This window comes from Mauremys mutica, chromosome 19 (assembly GCF_020497125.1).
Source record: "Mauremys mutica isolate MM-2020 ecotype Southern chromosome 19, ASM2049712v1, whole genome shotgun sequence".
Taxonomy (NCBI): domain Eukaryota; kingdom Metazoa; phylum Chordata; order Testudines; family Geoemydidae; genus Mauremys; species Mauremys mutica.
Genome location: NC_059090.1, coordinates 12,209,010 through 12,227,884, shown reverse-complemented (window position 1 = coordinate 12,227,884; position 18,875 = coordinate 12,209,010). Strand labels below are relative to the sequence as shown.

General features: G+C 42.6%; 1 protein-coding gene across 6 annotated transcripts in view; it reads right to left on the bottom strand.

The window, feature by feature from the left end:
- The window catches only part of AUTS2 (activator of transcription and developmental regulator AUTS2), a 1,197,597-nt gene that overhangs the window by 1,060,138 nt on the left and 118,584 nt on the right, over positions 1-18,875 (bottom strand). Inside the window, exon 1 of one of the 6 annotated variants that reach the window (XM_044993663.1) lies at positions 14,076-14,093. The exons of the other annotated variants lie outside the window; for them this stretch is intronic. The gene's annotated coding sequence lies outside the window, so the exon portion shown is untranslated. Of the gene's footprint in view, positions 1-14,075; positions 14,094-18,875 lie in introns of those variants that run through there. 6 annotated transcript variants of the gene reach the window in all.

The window sequence follows — 18,875 nt, the reverse complement described above, 5'->3', positions numbered from 1 at the left end:
CCGCGACTGCAATATATGCACCTGCATATGCGAGGAGGTAATTGCACACGCACAACACGTTTGCATATTCTCAGCTCATTGCACATTGGTTTGTGGGCATCACTCCAGATGCTGCTCAGAAGATGCCCTTTAATCTGTAATGCCGACAATATGTGATTTCTGTTCTTGTTGTGGTATTTGTCACAAATCTTGTCTTTGAGCTTCCACGCCTTCCCTGTTCTCTGAATTAGCAGGATGCTCCTGCAGTTTGACCTTTTCAATATTCTGTATTTGGATTGGCTGGCTTGCCATTCTCTCTCCCTCTAAGCGTCTTGTTTAACCTCTGGGGAAAGCAGTGAAACATCTATCCAATAAAAATACGAAATACTAAAAAGGTCAAAACACACTATTCCAATATATTACCATAATTCAAAGAGTAAAGCAGGTTTTAAAATGATGATATGTTGCAAGACAGAGATTGGCATTAGACCTGAAAATGACACAACATTAATGCAGTCTGAGGTAAAAAATCCATCTGGGAACTGGTAAACATTTTAAAACTAGACTCTTATCACTATAATCTTGTGAGCCTCTGAGACTGTTGTGGCATTACCAATGATGGAAATACTACACTGAGCTATGATTTATTTTCCTTCTAAGCACTTCAAAGCTAACAAGTGGGGGCAATAGAAAACAGCACTGGATCTTGAAGATAAAAACCTTTAAATGGTTACCTTAAGCCTTAGACTGATAGCTGATTTGACAGGTGACATTTATTACACGCAATTTGGTAGCTCTTTTAATGTATATTACTGGTAGCTAGAGCAGGGGGCATTTAACTGAATAATAGATACAGTGACATTGGGAAGAATGCGAGAAAGGATTCAGCTACAACACTATGATTCAGGCAGTCATCGGTACCATTCCAGGCTCTGCCACAAATTTCCTGTGTTACTTTGGGAAAGTCACTTAATCCCCAGTGTCTCAGTTCCCCATCTGTAAAATGGAGAGAAGGATATCTCCTTTCTTTCACCCGTGTCTGTTTAGATTATAAAGTCTTCAGAGTCTCAATATTGCTTGGGACCCCTAGTCAGGCATCAAAAGAATAATAAGTAAGCAGGATAAAATGTATAAAAACTTCTATCCTTCATGTTTTTTAAAGCATCAGCAAGTCATTAACTGCCTGTGGCTATGAAGCTTGTTCCATAAGAGGCAGTAATGGAGATCCTTCCAGTTTCCCCTGAAGCATCTATTACTGCTCATTGTTAGAGGTAGGAGAAGATGGACCATGCGCCTGATACGACATGGGACTTCCTGGGGCTGGTTGTTAGGATTACAGGGTTCTGTTCCCAGTTCTGATTGTTCAGCCCTGAACAATCAGCCAACATTCATCTTTGAGTGGAAAAACAAAAATCTTTTTCTCAGGAGGAGCTTATGTTTATCAGTCGGGTTCAGCACCAGACAGCACAAAAAGTTAACATCCAAACCCACTGAAACTGCTCTCAGTCTTCAGAGATACCAAACTAAGCCAAGCTATGGAAGGGTCAGACCCCACCAGGCCTCTCACTCTTTCCATAGACTTTCCTGCTTTTATTCCGAGAGCTTGTTTGAACTTAGACTCCACTCTATCTATCTCATGCTTTTGTTGAAAAATCAGTTGCCTCTATTTAGCTTCCCACACTGAACCAGGAGACTCATAACTTCCCTTGGTGCTGCTCTGTTTCCAGCCACCATCTTATACTCCTGCCATGTTCAGGGTGTCTTTCAATTAAAACCTTCATTATCCTTGTGGTGAAAGAAATTCCCCTTCTCCCATATTGGCTGGAAAAAGGGAAACTAATTTCCAGCAACAACCCAACAAGTTTAAATCCACATGTCATCCAGATGCAGAAGCCTCCTGCAGAGAAAGGATTTTCCAGCTTCTAAAATTTGCAGTATCCCTAAAGCTCTTTCATTTCACACAGATTAAGAGTTAATTCAGGTCAAATAAGGATTAATTAGTCTGTGTAAACCGGCCACAGACTTTAATGCGCTGGAGATCTTTTTTCAAATTAGTTGCTATTACTGTAAGTCTGTATCTTCTGATGGCAAGACCTCTAGTGCATTATAAATTTGCAATCAGGTACCCCACAGGATGTGAGATGAGGGAAAATGTCAGTCTTAACACTGTTTAAATCCCTTCTGGCAATGAACTGAAGCCTCTCTCAAATTAGGTCCTGTTGGCAAAATCAGATAAAGAGATGGAAATAAATGATGTGAACAAAGGGCATCAAGGAGTATCATTTACATTATTATTGACTGTGGGCATGAAGAAAAACACAGCATGAAAACATACTTAATAAGAGCAGATAATGGGACTATGAAATTATTTTTTATTTGTAGAATGAATAGATTTTTGTTTTAAACCTAGTTTACAGGTGAAGGAGAGACAGATACAGAATATATTTCACAAGGCAGGAGAAATTGCTTTGCTCTGCTATATGCACTAACGTCAGAGAGTTATTTACTCAGATCCTTTTTGCATTAGACAAGATCAAACTTGTTGCTATTGGACTGATTTCCAGGATCTCTCATGACACTGTAAGGAATTTAGGGAGACAAGGTAGGCAAAGTAATATCTTTTATTGGACCAAATACCAGACCAACTTTTATTTTCCAATAAAAGATGTTACTTCACCTACCTCATCTTTTTCATGTCCTGGGATCAACAACTGCACTGCAAACAAATAAGGAAGTTAGGCACAGTTGCCAAAAAATCCAAGTGAACAAGAATGATGCATATCCGTTTTTTAGTTCTCTCTTAGATACGTATGGCTAACATGGAGTGGAAAGTCTTACTGAGTCTTGTGTGTGTGTATTGACCATCACTTCGGTTGATACCTCGATTGAACTTGAGATCTCCAGAATTAAGAGGATGAACTTCTACAGCTTTGAGCTAAACGATTGAAGGCATTTTTTCAAAAAACTTAAGTGATTTAGGAGCCTAAGTCCCATTTTCACAAGTGATTTAAGCATATAGGAGCCTAAGTCTCATGGGGAAAAAAATCAATGGACTTAAGGTCCTAAATGTCTTAAGGTAAAATTTTCAAAAGAGACTTAAGACTTCTTGCTAGCACTAGGGCAGACTCGTTTCCTGTGTGGATCATGCACAGAGGGGGTTGCATAACATGCACTGACCAGTGGGTTACAGATACAAGAGGCTGGAAGAAGGCATGTAATCATGGAGGAAGCAGGATTTTCTTCCTGAAGTTAAACCCCATCCAGGCAAAACAATCCTGTGAGTGAGGTTTGTGGTAACATTTGGCTCTGAATGCCCCGTAGTGTTGGTGGACACTTTTCATCACTTGCAGGTATCAACTTTGACCCTGGAGACCTTGTGCAGGCAAAACTCCCTTTGAAATCAGAGTCACAGTCTTCTAAAGGGTCCAGTCCCATATTTGTTAGAGGTATCAGTTTATATTTATCATAATGTAGATGGAGTTGGGGGACACTTTGTGGTGCCATGCTCACATGTACTAGGTATGCATATGATGAAGAATTTTAATGGCATAAATAAAGCAAGAAGATGTAAAGAAGAACTTACTGATCAAACAACTGGATGAAATAAAGAATCAGAGGAGCCTCAAAAGTCATCCTCATTATCTGAGGATAGGATATGCCCAGGGTAAGGAATGTTACTTGGGAACTGCTGCAAAGGAGGTCAGAGAAAAATAACCAGATCATTATTACCACTAATACCACTGAAGGCTTTGAGGCTAAGCTGAATATCAGTGGGGTTAAGGAGAGAATGCCCCCTGCTCACTCAGGTACAATACCATGTGCTCTACTCTACATGACCAATCAAAACTAAGCAGTTTCAAATAAATCTTGAATAATTGAGGGTCTTCAATGAAACCATGTTGATTTAGTCCACTGAGGATCTGGCACACAGTGTTCACAAAGCAACCTTTCTTGTCTGGAGTTTGTGGGGGAATAGCTTGAAGCTTTGGATAATCAAGGGGTCAGATAAGCAGGGTGCTCTTGAGGGATCATAGTCTATAGTTACTTCCCCAGTGATTGTTCATGGGTTTGGTTGACTGACTTGTTTAAGTCCAGCTCATTCTCTTGATGGTATTGCTAAGGCATTTCTCACACCTCAGTATCTAAGCACCAAATGGAGAGACTATGAACATGAAGCCATTAGTTCAGACTCATTGTATGGGGACGCAAGGGCATTTTGTATCTTTTGGGAGAGCTTGTGGAACTCCCGCCCCGGAAATAATGGCCAAGAGCTTAGGTAAAATGCATTAATAGTAGTTGAGTACCTTGGCAGCAGTGTTAACAAGTCATAGTTCATGACCATGCAACTTTACTGGAACTTTTCATCTTGGAGTTTGAAAGCAATTCAGAAGATCTGTGCCATTTAAATGTAGAGTGAATAGCTCGTCTCAGAGGAAAGTCATTAGTCAAATGCTGTGGGGCAAGCAGGGTTGACTGAGCCTCCACCCAATCGATGCCTGATGGGGAAAGGAAAGCCCACTGCTTTTGATAATTAGCTGTTCACTTGAGAAGTTGCCATCAAGAGAAAGAGACAAAGATTAAAAGCGAAAAACAAAAAAAGGACACCAGAAATAAAACCCTGCCACAACAAAGCACTCCACTGCACGAACAATTCTCCTCCTGGTGAGAGGATGAGAGAGAGAATGAACCATCTGATTGATGCTAGTCACACTGCTTAATGCGGTACTTGAAGGTGCTTGGATACTACACTGATGAAGGGGATATAAGAACCTTTACAGAATAGAATAAAACTAGACATCTTGGCATCTCTGATTTTATAGTGTCTCCACGGTCCTTCAGAGTGGGTAATGCATTCCCAGGGGCTTGCTTAGCTTATCCCTATGTACCAGTGATATAAGCTTTGTCCTGGAGATGGGCCCAAATTGGGACACTGGATCTGAGCCCCCTGAACTTTGGGCAAATTCCAATCCAGATGTGGATTGGAATGTCATTACGTGGGCCTGGCTCTGTAACTGGCAGAGATGGAACTCTCAAACCAAACACCCCCTGGTTTGGATTTGGACCCGGACTCAGTTCTGAATCTAAACACATGGCCTTGGGGCCCATTTCTAGCTCTAAGCTGGGGGTGGGCAGAGGAAACAGACCCAGGGGATCCTATATTCTATCAGTGTACGTGAACCTCAAGAAGTATCGGTATGAAACAGACATGCTAATCTTTTTCCTTTGGCTCAGCCAGGTCGAGCTCATCTCTGCCTATTTAGTCACAGTGTTTCTCCCTGTTATGTTTAATGACGTCCATTCCATGCACTGAAGTGCTGGGATGAATGGCTCCAAAGGCAATGAGAGAGCAGTGTCAACTTTGTGCCAATCTTAAAATAATGTGGTCAGTCCAAGTTAGCGTTTGGCAGAGTAACCTGCAATTGTCACTTTTGCCTGCTCCTTCACTGCCATGTTGGTCAGAAGAACAGCAGGAAGAGAGAGTCCCTTTTATTCCTGATCTGCCTGAAGAGACATTGGCCGAAGGAATGAGTGTGTTAGTTGGGCACTCCTGCTACACTCAAACGGTAGAGATTTTCTGAAAGTTAGATTGTGCTGGCCACAAGAATTCATGGCACAATATGCCTGGCAGAGTTTTCCTCTTCCCATATCATTAGATGAGACAGTTTCAGGATTGTATCAACCACTACGCAATCATAAAACCACTGTAGTGCATTCCATGGCATCATCAGACCCACCCCTCAGACAGAAATCCTGGCTGCATCTCCATGTGAACAGATGAGACTAAGGAGGAGTGAACTGAATACGCTATATACAGAAGTCGTGTGGTTAAGGCATTGGAATTCGCTTCAGGAGAACTGGATTCAGGTTCTAGCTCTGTCCTGTGTGACCACAGACAAGCCATATAGTCTCGGTGCCTCAGATCAACATCTATAAAAATGCAACTATTAATGCTTCCTTTGTCTTGCCTATTTAGAGGTTAAACTCTTTGCAGCAGGAACTTCTCTGACTGTGTATGGAGAGCCTCTGGCACAACAAGGCCTCTAGGCAATACTGTAACACAAACAGGGATAAAGACGTCACCTGTCTCAGCTTTGGAAAAAGTTTGATTGCATTATGACGACATTTTTTCAAAGTCTCTCCTGTTTTTGCACTACAGGACTGTCTCTACACAAGTCAACATAACACAACACCAGCGTTACTGTAAGCAGGCTCAGGTATTTCCATGCAGCCAGATAGAGTCCCCTTGCCATACATGTTTCTCGCACTCTCCTCGGCAATGACTGAATGGTCCTTTCTGACTAGGAAGATCAGACCATCTCAAACCCTCTACAGCCTCTGGGGCTGCAAGATTTAGCCCCCATTTTAGCAAAAGTTGCTTTGTTTCACATTTCTTTGGGAGAAGAACCAGGTGACTCATACCCAGCACATCTCAGTAGTACAGGAGAGAGATGTGTTGCTGCTACTCTCTCATGGGTTACCAGAGATGCCCATGATTTGAAAATAAAAAAGACAGAGGGAAATTCTGCCCTGACTTATATCCCTCACAACACCTTGGGCTTCAGTGGAACAGCTCCCTGGTGGTGTAAGCCAGGTCAGAGTTTGGCTGTTTGTATCACAGTAAGTCGATGCAACATTAGGCAGTTTAGTCAAAGTCACAAAGCCCCAGCAATTCCAAGTGTAGGTCCCAAGATGAAGTCAACTCCACTGCACATCTCATGTTGTATGATACACAATCTATCTGGGAATATATTAAGCTGCACATTTAACCCTGAGTCCATGAAAACTGGGAATTAGACTGGAAATGGTTGTGCAGATGTAGCTTCTGCATAGCGAGGGAGTAGGTATAATAAGCGATATGAACTGAATCCTTCTCAGGGATACTGGGACTGTCACCCCTTTGAAAGCCTCCTAGGCTCAGTGGTAGTGTATGTGGAAGGCTGCTCGATACTACATTAGAATCAGTCTCCTGGAGCTCCATAGGTCACCTCTAGACTTTAAAAAAATGTTTTAAATGACTCATGCCGTGTCCTTCAGAGACGGCATTAAACCACGGCTTCTGGTGGGCATCCAGCTGGAAGTTAAAGAATGCACAGCACTTTCTCAAAAGCTCAGAGTATGCCTTTGGATACCACTGAAGCAGAGTCTCGGGCACCATTCACTCTCTCAATCAAACAGGTCTGAATGTTCGAGGCTCTGTGTGAGCACCACTGCGGAACTCAACAGCAGCTACATTTACGCGCTCAGTCACCATAGTTCATGATAGTCCTTGAGGATGAGCAGCGTGGTGTAAAAACAGTGCCTAATGTGAGACTTCCCTGTGAGATTCAGTGGGAGGGATTGCAGCAAACGGCTTCATCTTCCCACACCATTACAGCTCAAACACAGGAACATGTGAAATACTCAAAACACAGCCACGAACCAGCGAACACAAAAAGCCTGAAACTAACGATGAAACTAATTTGGATAAAGACCCACTGAATAAGGAGGGAAGTTGCCAGTGTGAATGAGGACACAACCTAATTTCTGATGAGAACAAACCCCAGAGCCAAAAGAAAACTATAGGCTTTCCACAATGAAGAGGCCACACTAGTATTTTCTCCCCACTTCACCGATACAATGGAAATGTAGCAAATAATGGCACTAATACCACTTTGTAAACCTCAGAAGAATGGCAGCATCTGTTACCTGTCATGTATTAAACCTTGGTGACCACACAGCTCAGGCAGGATGAAAGTAATTACTTATACCTTGACAGCATGGCCATAATACATAAACAGGAACCTTCGCTGCAGTGTCCTTGCTAACCTGCCCTATTAACAGCAGGAGAAGTCACCATTTCAGCTGTGAGGAGGTGTCAACATTACTTTTATTGTTGCTGTGAGACATTCACTGGGAAGCAGGTGCAGGTTGATGAAGAGCATATGGACCATCCTGGTATGTCACCTGAGTGCCATTAATCAGTAATCTGCTGCAGGTATGACAACTGTTCCCTTCCCTGGCACATATCTCAATGCATTTGATATTATTGATCAAATATTGTAGCTATAACAATACTAAACCAAACAAAGATTATGGATAGCTATCCATCTAGCATCTAACCAGTACCAGGAACAATTCAGTATCTTTTTGGCGGCAGAGATGGATTAGGATGACCAGATGTCCTGATTTTATAGGGACAGTCCTGATTTTGGGTGTTTTTTTTTCTTATATAGGCACCTATTACCTCCCACCCCCATCCCCATTTTTTACACTTGCTATCTGGTCACCCTAGGTTGGATACACCTTCTCTTTCCCTTTCTTCAGTGCTTCTCCACCTGCCTACCCTTGATGCTACCATATAAAGTTTAGGCTCATGGCTGTTTGGATTCAGACACATTCTCTCCTGGGATTAAAGCGTCATCCACCCACTGTGTTCTACACTCACCAGAGGTCAATCACCAACTTTACTCTTTTCCTCTCAGCTAGAAGGCAGCAACCTTCTTCCTTCCAGGGAGTACTTTCCTCTCCTATCCCCCACAATCCTCAATTGATTCGGTGGTAGTCACGAAAATCTTTGCAAATTGTTGTTTGCAAGTAGTGCTACTGTGTTACACATGGGAATTGAGGAGATACAGTTTATGGTGTAACTGTGGTAAACACAGAATACATTATAATGCCATTATATAAATTGGTGATCTCATCTGGAATATTGTGTGCTGCACTGGTCACTCCCTCTCAAAAGGGATATTGAAGAATTAGAAGAGGTTCAGAGAAGAGTGACAAAAGTGATCAAGGGGATGGAAAAACCTCTTATATGCAGGGAGATTGAAGAGCTTGGGATTGTTACCTTAGAAAGAAGATGAGTCAGAGGGGACATGATGAAAATATATCAAACAGTCAAGGGTCTAGAGAAAAGAGACAGGGATCATTTGTTCTCTCTGGTTTGTCACACAAGAAAAAAAGGGAACATTAAATGAAATTAAAAGATAGGACATTCAAAATTGATATATATATATATTTACTGAACATGTGATTAGATTATGGAACTCACTGCCACATAATGTTATGAGGCCAAGAATTGATTAAGATCCAAAGCGGGATTGGACATTTATATTGATAACAAGAACACCCAGAGTTATAACAGTTAATGCAAACAGAGAGTTTTAGAAGGAATACAAACTTCTTGCTTCATGGAAGCAGATTATCTCCCATCTACCTATTCTGGGGTTCTTGGGATCTTCCTCTGAAATATCTGGTGCTGGCCACTGTTGGAGACAGGATTCTGGATTAGATGGACCTGAGTTCTGATCCAGCCTGGCAATTCCTATATACCTATGCAAAAGGTAAAATATCCAAATAGTCACCTGTGAGTCTGAATTCAGTTCCACCTATGCAGCTGTCCTGGAATCAATCTTGAACTGTGATGCACACGTAGGATAAGTGTCAGTGTCTCGTTAGTTTATTATCTTCATGGCACTTTACAGTTCACGAGGTGCATGGATCATACAAAAACAACTCAGTGCAATTCTAGCAGAGCCTCTGCTCTTTTGTAAGCACAGTAATGGGAGTTTAAACAGCTCTGCCATCACCAAGGAAGTGTTTATTAAACTTGTGTTGCATAACATCTTCCAGGCAGACAGCACTCTTTGCTACAATGGATTCCATGCTTTACCATGCCTTCTGCTGGGTTTTAGAGAATTCAGAGGAGAGTCTAAGTTGGTGAAACATTCTTCTTATCGCAGGCCCATGACCATTTCTCCAATTGACTCCCCTAGATTCAGTGAGCAAAAATTCAAAGGACGAGAGAGGGAGGAATGTTACACATCAGTATTGTAGGGCAGGGGTTCGCAACCTTTTTCTTTGGGTCCCTCCCCACCACCACCAAACATGCTATAAAAACTCCACAGCCCCCGTGTGCCACAACAACTGTTTTACTGCATATAAAAACCAGGGCCGGCATTAGGGGGCAGCAAGCAGGGCAATTGCCCAGGGCCCCATGCCACAGTGGGCCCTGCTTAGCTAAGCTGCTCAGGCTTCAGCTTCAGGCCCGGGTGGCGGGGTTTGGGGAGGTGGAGCTTTGGCTTTCTGTCCCCAGTGAGTCTAATGCCAGTCCTGCTCGGCCGATCCCCTGAAACCTGCTCATGGCCCACCAAGGGGCCTTGGACCCCCGGTTAAGAACTGCTGTTGTACAGGCGAGAGACTTCAGTATTGGTGCAAAAAATATATTTTAAAAATTATTACAGCATTTTTCTAGGTTGTTACAAACTTGTTTGCCCCCTTTGTTGACTAGTAAAATATATAGTTACAGGTATATCAGCCAGGATGCTTAGAAATATAACACCACATATGGTTGACTAATCATGTTACAAAATGTGAACATTCTGTCAGCGGCAGTCAAAAGAAAAAAAAGCTAACAATGTTAGGAACCATTAGGAAAGGGATAGATAATAAGACAGAAAATATCATAATGCCACTATATAAATCCCTGGTACCCACACCTTGAATACTGCGTGCAGCTCCAGTCACTCCATCTCAAAAAAGACATATTAGAATTGGAAAAGGTACAGAAAAGGGCAACAAAAATGATTAAGGGTATGGAACAGCTTTCATCTGAGGAGAGCTTAAAAAGACTGGGATTTTTCAGCATGGAAAAGAGACCACTAAGAGGAGAGATGAGAGAGGTCTATAAAATTGTGAATGGCATGGAGAAAAGTGAATAAGGAAGTGTCATTTATTCCTTCTCATAACACAAGAACTAGCGGTCACCCAATGAAACTAATAGGCAGCAGGTTTAAAACAAACAAAAGGAAGCATTTCTTCACAGAACACACAGCCAACCTGTGGAACATGTTGCCAGGGAATGTTGTAAAGGCCAAAACTATAACTGGGTTCAAAAGAGAACTAGATAAGTTCAAGGATGACAGGTCCATCAATGGCTATTAGCCAAGATGGTCAGGGATGCAAACCCCATGCTCTGGGTTTCCCTAGTCTCTGATTGCCAGAAGCTGGGAGTAGATGACAAGGGACCATCACTTCTGTTCATTCCCTCTGAAGTACCTGGCATTGGCCACTGTCCAAAGACAGGATACTGGGTTAGATGAACCATTGGTCTGACCCCGTATGGCCATTCTTCTGTTAAAGCTAATCTAAAAAATTCCAGAAGGTTTCTGCTTCTATGTCCCAAGGACAAACAAACATCAAAACAACCCACATAGAACACTCATGTTTTAAGTAGACACCTAATCGTAAAAAGGAATCTAGGGTGTATTATCAGAGCCATAAATCTAGGATGTAAAGTGGCCGTACAAACCTTGTTTCTTTTCAAAGGAAAAACTCTGCTTGTGTTTTTGAAACTGCAGGAAGAAAAACATGTTTTGGTAGCTGAAATGTTTTAAACTTCTGTTTATTTCTTAAAATGTTGAAATGACACATATCTTTACAAAATGCATAATTGGAAATATGTAATCTAAATGCAAACCTCCTAATATCATTGCTATGATAAAATGCTTTAGGTAGCAATCTGTAGCCTAATGACCTTGCTAAATTAGTTACCAATGTGAGAAACCATTTAAGGAAAGAATATTTATATTAAATGAGAAATTAATTAGTTACAGGCAGTGTGCAAGAACCCTGCCAACCCAACTCAGGAAGACAAAAAATATCATGCTTCCAAAACCCATCATGTAGAATCAACAATTTAAGCTAAAGACTTTCTAAAAGTCATTTAATTTTAAAAGGCTGTTTTGAGAACTAAAGAGTTTTATATAAAAACAGGAGTGTTTGGACTTCTTTGAAAACAGGATTTCATTTCCTGTCAAACGCTAAAAAGCAACAAAGAGTCCTGTAGCACCTTAAAGATTAACAGATGTATTGGAGCATAAGCTTTCGTGGGTGAATGCCCACTTCATCAGACCCACGAAAGCTTATGCTCCAATACGTCTGTTAGTCTTTAAGGTACAACAGGACTCTTTATTGCTTTTTACAGATCCATACTAACACAGCTACCCCTCTGATACTTGTCAAACTCTAGTAAAACTGAAAGCATATCTCAGATTGCTCTGAATACAAAGAAAGAGTTAAAACTAGCTTGGAAAGTTATCTGATGCTTTACTGCCACAAGAAGAACAAAAACATTGTTAAATATTGATTAAACAACATATTCATAAGATATGAGGCCTACAAAGGAAGGCAGGGAGCCAATGAAAGAATGACAGCAACCAACCTGAATCTAAACAAGTCAGAAAGAGGTGGGTTTTACCATAATTTCATAAAAATTGGAAGGAGAAAAGTATAACAGCGAAGTGAACCCCCCCCCACTCTGCTTAGACAGCAAGCACTCCACAACTCACCCTGTGTCTCCTTACAAGCAAGTTGCCACAGACATAAGAAAAACGGAAGACTCAAGAAGAAACCAAGCCAAGAAAAACCTCCACAAAACTGCAACAGGGATTGGTGAGCGCAAGTTAACTGAAACATTGCCAAAGGTTCAGATTTAAACTCATATGATGATTGTATGGGGATACTGAAATGCTGCTGTAACCTATATTAGTAACCATTTCTCCTGTCACCAGACCATCTATTCCTGGAGAGGAGGCAGGGGTTCAACACTGGTAAACAGAGCAATAATGAGATTTAATTTAATTCAAGATTTTTAATATTCATAATTAGCCTGTTTGAAGACAGCCCCTGAAATGGCTTCTTAGTTAACATTGCTTGCTTTGCCCAATTATAAACTGCTTAGGTTATTAATAACTGGATAGGCTTTCTTGTCCTTGAACAAATTATTTTGCCTACACAAACAGCTTTAAAATGCTAAAACTGAATTCACAATAGTTTTTGGGGAATACTTTAATTTGGTCTTAATTTACTTGACTCTGAAGAGTGTAACCTCCCTTCAGAGCTCTCCACACAGAGACATACAGAAGAGACTGTAACAGTAATAACCAGTTCATCATTTTTGTTTGGTTACTTGCATGGTTTTGTTTAATGTTTTCTTTCTCTTTAATAATAAAATGGTTTGGTTAATAAGGGTACTTATTTTGCTTGGTTTTGATTGTGTCCGTTAAACTTTGTAAAAGAACCCATGTGACTACAGTTGTGGGAGTCACACCAGAGTCGGCAGTAAGAGAAGCAGTAAGAGCTGGCCTACTATTTCTTGTTTCTCTAAACCAAATATTTGTGGTAATTTTAAAAATAAAATTACTGGGCATCTCACAATTTAAAAATTACCCCATTTCAACTCCACAATATGTAAGCGTGACTCCAAGGGCTGGCCAAAACAGAGTTTAATCACAGTTGGCTGACATGATTCTGCATCAAGCAGAACTCGGCTCATGAATCTTTAAATGAATAAGGAGAGGACATTTTTTCTCATGGCAAAATTGCCTGAGATTTTAAGCCTGTGGCCTCCTTCTCTTCCCTCAGGCTCTGAAAACATATACCTGCTTTTCTCCAAGTCAGTCTGCCAGCTAATTACCCATAAAGATTCAAATCATGAACTGCAACTCAAAGCTTTTCACAGGCATTAGGGGAGTATTAAATGGGAAATTCTAAAACTAAATTATAGTTTCCCACTGCAAACATTAAAAAAAATCTGTGTTTAATTAAAGAGGAAAAAAGTCAGTGGAATAAAGTTTCCTCCCACCTACCCTTGCCCCACAACGTATGTTTTGAGCCAGAGCCTCAACTGGTGTAAATCTACATAGCTTCATTGAAGACAACTGAGTTAATGCCAATTTGCACTAACGGAGGACCTGGCTATTCAGCGGTTGGTCAAGCTTGACAATACCTGCACAACATCCATTCTCTTTCCAGTTCCAGGTAACCTGGGCTCCTGTTGAGCCTTTTAGCGTATGTCTAAGCTGCAATTAAGCACCTATGACTGGCACCTGGCCGTGTCAGCTGACTCGGGTTTTCAGCGCTTGGGTTGTGGGGCTATAAAACTGTCTTGTAGGTGATTGGGCTCAGGCTGGAGCTTGCCCTCTGAGACCCTGTGCGTGGGGAGGGCTCCAGCCCAAGCCCAGATATCTACCCTGCAGTTCTATAGCCCAAGGCCCGCAAACCCCACTCAGCTGACACAGGCCAATTGGGAGTGTTTCACTGCAGTGTACGCATACCTTTGTACTTCTCTGCTGGGAAGGTGCGATTCATTTGGCAGCTGGGATTCCCGCTCAGGGAACTTCCTAATAGATCTGTGAAAGAGGAGCTTACACTCAAGCAGCTCCAAGGATGAAGTCATCAGTTTTTCCTCTGCTGAGACCGGCGATTTCAGCCAAGCCTGATGGTTTCAATAAAACAAAGCTTTGTGAGCTCGCTGTTCATCTGCAGTGGATGCCTCTCCCCTGGTTTAGCACTGCGCTAGAAGTTGGATCGAAGACAGATGCACTCAAATGAGATGGATGCCTGAGAGGATGACAATGAACTGTCTTGTAGTGATGAGTGAGATGCTTTCTCAGATCTGCCGGCAATCGTAGTTCAGGCCTTGTGTACACTGGGGATTTAAGTCACTGGTGTAGCTGTGCCAGTGCAGACCCTTATTGTAGAAAGATTAAGTAGCTATAAGCTATCAGAGGGGTAGCCGTGTTAGTCTGGTTCTGTAGAAGCAGCAAAGAATCCTGTGGCACCTTATAGACTAACAGACGTTTTGCAGCATGAGCTTTCGTGGGTGAATACCCACTTCTTCGGATGCAAGTGGTGGAAATTTCCTGGGGCAGGTATATATAAGCAAGCAAGAAGCAAGCTAGAGATAACGAGGTTAGATCAATCAGGGTGGATGAGGCCCTGTTCTAGCAGTTGAGGTGTGAAAACCAAGGGAGGAGAAACTTCTTGCTTGCTTATATATACCTGCCCCAGGAAATTTCCACCACTTGCATCCGAAGAAGTGGGTATTCACCCACGAAAGCTCATGCTGCAAAACGTCTGTTAGTCTATAAGGTGCCACAGGATTCTTTGCTGCTTCTAGCTATAAGCTGCAATTTACATCTGGTGCACCATACATCTGCTTGAAACTGGAATAGGCTGCATCGGTGCAAAATGTAGGGATGCCTGCACATAGGGTTTGCACTGGTGAAGCCACCAGTGGTTGTGACTGTGGCAGGCCTCAGTTTCAGTTCTTTCAATTACATGTGCTCTTTCTCATCTGCTCTGGTGAGGAGTTGCCAATTGGGTACAGCCAATGGATTTAACCTTTAGTTTACTGTGTTCTTTAACTACAAAGGGAACCCAAGTAAATAATATTGAGCAATTCCTGCTGCAAGATCTTTCAGTGAATCAGATAATCAATATTGAGTGATTGCCTGGAGCTACTCTGGTTCATTTACACGATTTGATGAGAGATGTGTATAACACACGTGATAATAGCCTTCGCAAAGCAGAAACTCATGTTCTCTACAGAGCAACAGACTAGCTGTGCATATATATGTGGTGTGGAGATATCAGTGACAAACTGCAGAGCCATGTGATAAATGGCCTTTATAATGCCCCTCTGGCTTATCAGAAGCCTGCTGCACACAAATCCATCTCCCCTGAGATGTCTTCCAACATCTCGGCGCCCTGAGGAGTTGGCAAATGCTGCCATTTTAAAATTTTAAAAGGACAGGTTGCGGTAAAAATGTGAAATTTAAGCCTAAAAATTACAACAGATCCAACTCCCAAAGTAATTAATGGGATTCTTCCAGTGAGAAAACAGGATCAGGAACTCACGGAATTGGCTGATTAAAATAAAATACTTCCTGAATGTGTTTGGGAGTGAGTGGGGTGTGTTTGGTGGGCTGCAATTCCTGAGCATCCGGACAACCTCGGGGCATTTGTAAAAGTTTTACACATCCCACAATCTTCATGAACAACTATTCACCGAATAAAATCATAGCAGTGTTATTCATTATTATTCTATTCACCATTCCCTAATTTAGGAAGTCTGCGTCATCCAGTCAGTAAACAAAATTGTCAGAGTGGTTAAGAACTGGAATAAATTGCCTAGGGAGGTTGTGGAATCTCCATCAGTGGAGATTTTTAAGAGCAGGTTGGAAAACATCTGTCAGGGATGGGCTAGATAATACTTAGTCCTGCCTTGAGTGCAGGAGACTGGACTAGATGACCTCTTGAGGTCCCTTCCAGTTTTATGATTCTATGTCACCACTCACTCCTCACCATAAAAATGAATTACACATAGTAAATACACAAAGAGGACAGTTTGCAAATTGGCCTTGGTAGGAAAACTTTCCAGCCAAAGTGTTTGAAGGATACTTACAAAATAAGTAGATTCTCTGAAACCAGTATTTGTTCATGAACAATTCACAGCTGAAAGGACAAACAATTTCAGAATAAATAATTGAACCAGCTGTAGTAATTTGTGGTCCTCAGCCATTTGGAGGTTACTGTGTTTTCCACCTGATCTATTTTCACATCATAGAAATGTAGGGCAGGAAGGGACCTCAGGAGGTAATCTAGTCCATCCCCACTCACCCTGAGTCAGGATTCAATATACCAAGACCATCCCTGACAGGCGTTTGTCATGACAACACCCTTTCAGCTTCTGTTCTCCCATCACAGTGTTTCCAGCTAGGTAACAAATGTTAACATTTATCCCTTTCTTAGTTTGGAGGATGGGGAGAAGTCTGCTACGGTAGGAGAGGCATAGGGTTGCTATGGGATATGGGGTTGGCTCCCAGCCATTCCAAATCAGCATTTGTATCAGCTGTGATTTAATTTCATTCTTAGCCCTGCAGAACAAAGGAGCATTTCAAAGGAACACACTGAGGCTGAGAAAGATGCCAGATCACATTTTCTCTATCAAAGAAATCTCTTTTTTGATCATATCAGATATGACTGGTCCTTTGGATGACCTCATAACATGGATTATAGATCTGGATTGCTTTATCCTCCTAAACATTTTTCATGGGGTATTGATTATGTATTAGTATTTATGATTATTATGGTGCTCAATGGAGGCTCTACCTTTCAGTTCTTAGAAGGTGTACATATGCTATCTAATTTTTTTCTATAGAGCTTTTATTTGTGACTGTATATACACAGCTACTTTACAGGAGGTTCAGGGTGGATTCATTAATTAATGGTAATCTTTGGAAACGCAAAAGGCTAAGTGGAATTGTTATGTTTAAACCTCTCCATGCCTCAGTTTCCCTATGTGCAAAATGAGGACGCTCATAACCATTATTTTGCATTTATTGCTTTTTTACCCATAAATCTCACAGATGGGCAAGACTTATTAGCCCCAGTTTACAGATCAAGAAACCAAGGTACAGGAAAGTAAAATGATTTGCCTGGAGTCCCACAGCAAGTTAGTGGCAGAGACAGAATGCACGCCAACAGTCCTAACAGCTCCTTCTGTGTTCCATTCACTGGACAAAACCCTGCTTCCCAGAAAGGATATTGCTTACTTCCTTCACTGGGGTTGTTGAGAGGATTGTTAAATTAATTAATGCTTATAAAATCCTTTGAAACCCTCAGACAGAACACATGGTCGAAGTGCAAATTAAGAGAGAAGCATGACTTCCCCTGGTGTAGCGTGCCAACGGGAAGTGAGTTTTGGCAAGCCAGCGGAAATGTAACATGCCCAGACTCTCATACATTAGTTTTGCTGGCTTGTTTGTTTTGTTTTAGGAGTGTGAATATAAGGCTTATGAGAGGTTCCAAGCTGCGCGCCACAGAACATGTACAGCTCAGGCCAGGCTCCTGACACGGCACCTCCGAATCCTGATTGAATTACCTCCCTTTCCAGAGGCAAGGGGGCACAGAAACTGGTGCGAAAGGCTGTGTGCATAGTATTATTTCAGTTCAGCCAGGTGTGCGTGGGGGGAACAGGCCCCCTCCCTCTTCTCCCCCAGTTGGCAGTCTTTGGGGATAGGGAAATCTCTCTGCCTGCTATCGTTCACAGATCAGGGTTTGGCTCTTTCCCACCTTCCCCTTTGCAAGGGGAGCAGGGGAGAGCTGGCTGTCCAGTCTCTCAGGCAGCCCCTAGAGCAGTGGTCCCCAAACTTTTCAGGGTCACCTCCCCTTTACCCCGTCCACTCCCTCCCCTTCAGAGCTGGGGCCAGGGGTGGGGCCATGGCTCCCAGGGCAGGAGGAGGAAGGGAGGGACGCAGACAGGGGTAAGGGGGCTGAGGCTGGGGCTGGCTCTGTGGATAGCAGCGGGGCTGGGAACAGAGCTGGCTGGGGGTGAGGCCAGGCCATGGTCGGGGTTGTGGCTAGGCGTGGGGCCAGAGAAAAGCTGGGAACACAGCAGGACTGGGTGTTGCTCCCTCCCCATGAGGGCTGCGTGGGGGTCACCACACCCCAAAGTGTTCCTGGGTGGGGGCATGCCCCACCGTTTGGGGACCTCTGCCCTAGAGAGTCAGCTCCAAGGGTTTGGTCTAACAGGGTCTACGACCCCTTTTCAAGGTTTACCTTCAACCCCTCTCCTTGGGGGCTTTTGTTTTACAGCTGTCACCTCCACAGCGGGGCTCACTCTGTTCCAAGGAGCCCCTGGGAGGAACAACCTTCTTCCAATTCACAACCCCTTCCTGTGGCAAGTTTCCCTCTTTTAAACTCTGCTCCCTCCAGACTGAGCTACACTTGCAGCTGTGTCTCGCTAGCTTGGAGCAAGCCCAGAGGAGCTCATTAGCTTCCTTTGTACCAGGGTGAGGGCATGTCCCACCTCACCAGGTTTATTTTGGATTGATTTAAATCAATTAAGCTGAGAAAGACAAGAAGCAATAGCAGGAAGTTAAGGCCAGATACATTCATATTACACATTAGGCACAAATCTTTAACAATGAAAGTGATTAACCATTGCCACAGACTACCAAGGGAAGTGGTAGATTCTCCATCCCTTGAAGTCCTTAAGTCAAGCCTGGATTCCTTTCTGGAAGATAGTCTTTGGTGAGGCACAAATTATTGGGCTGAGCAATACATGGTTG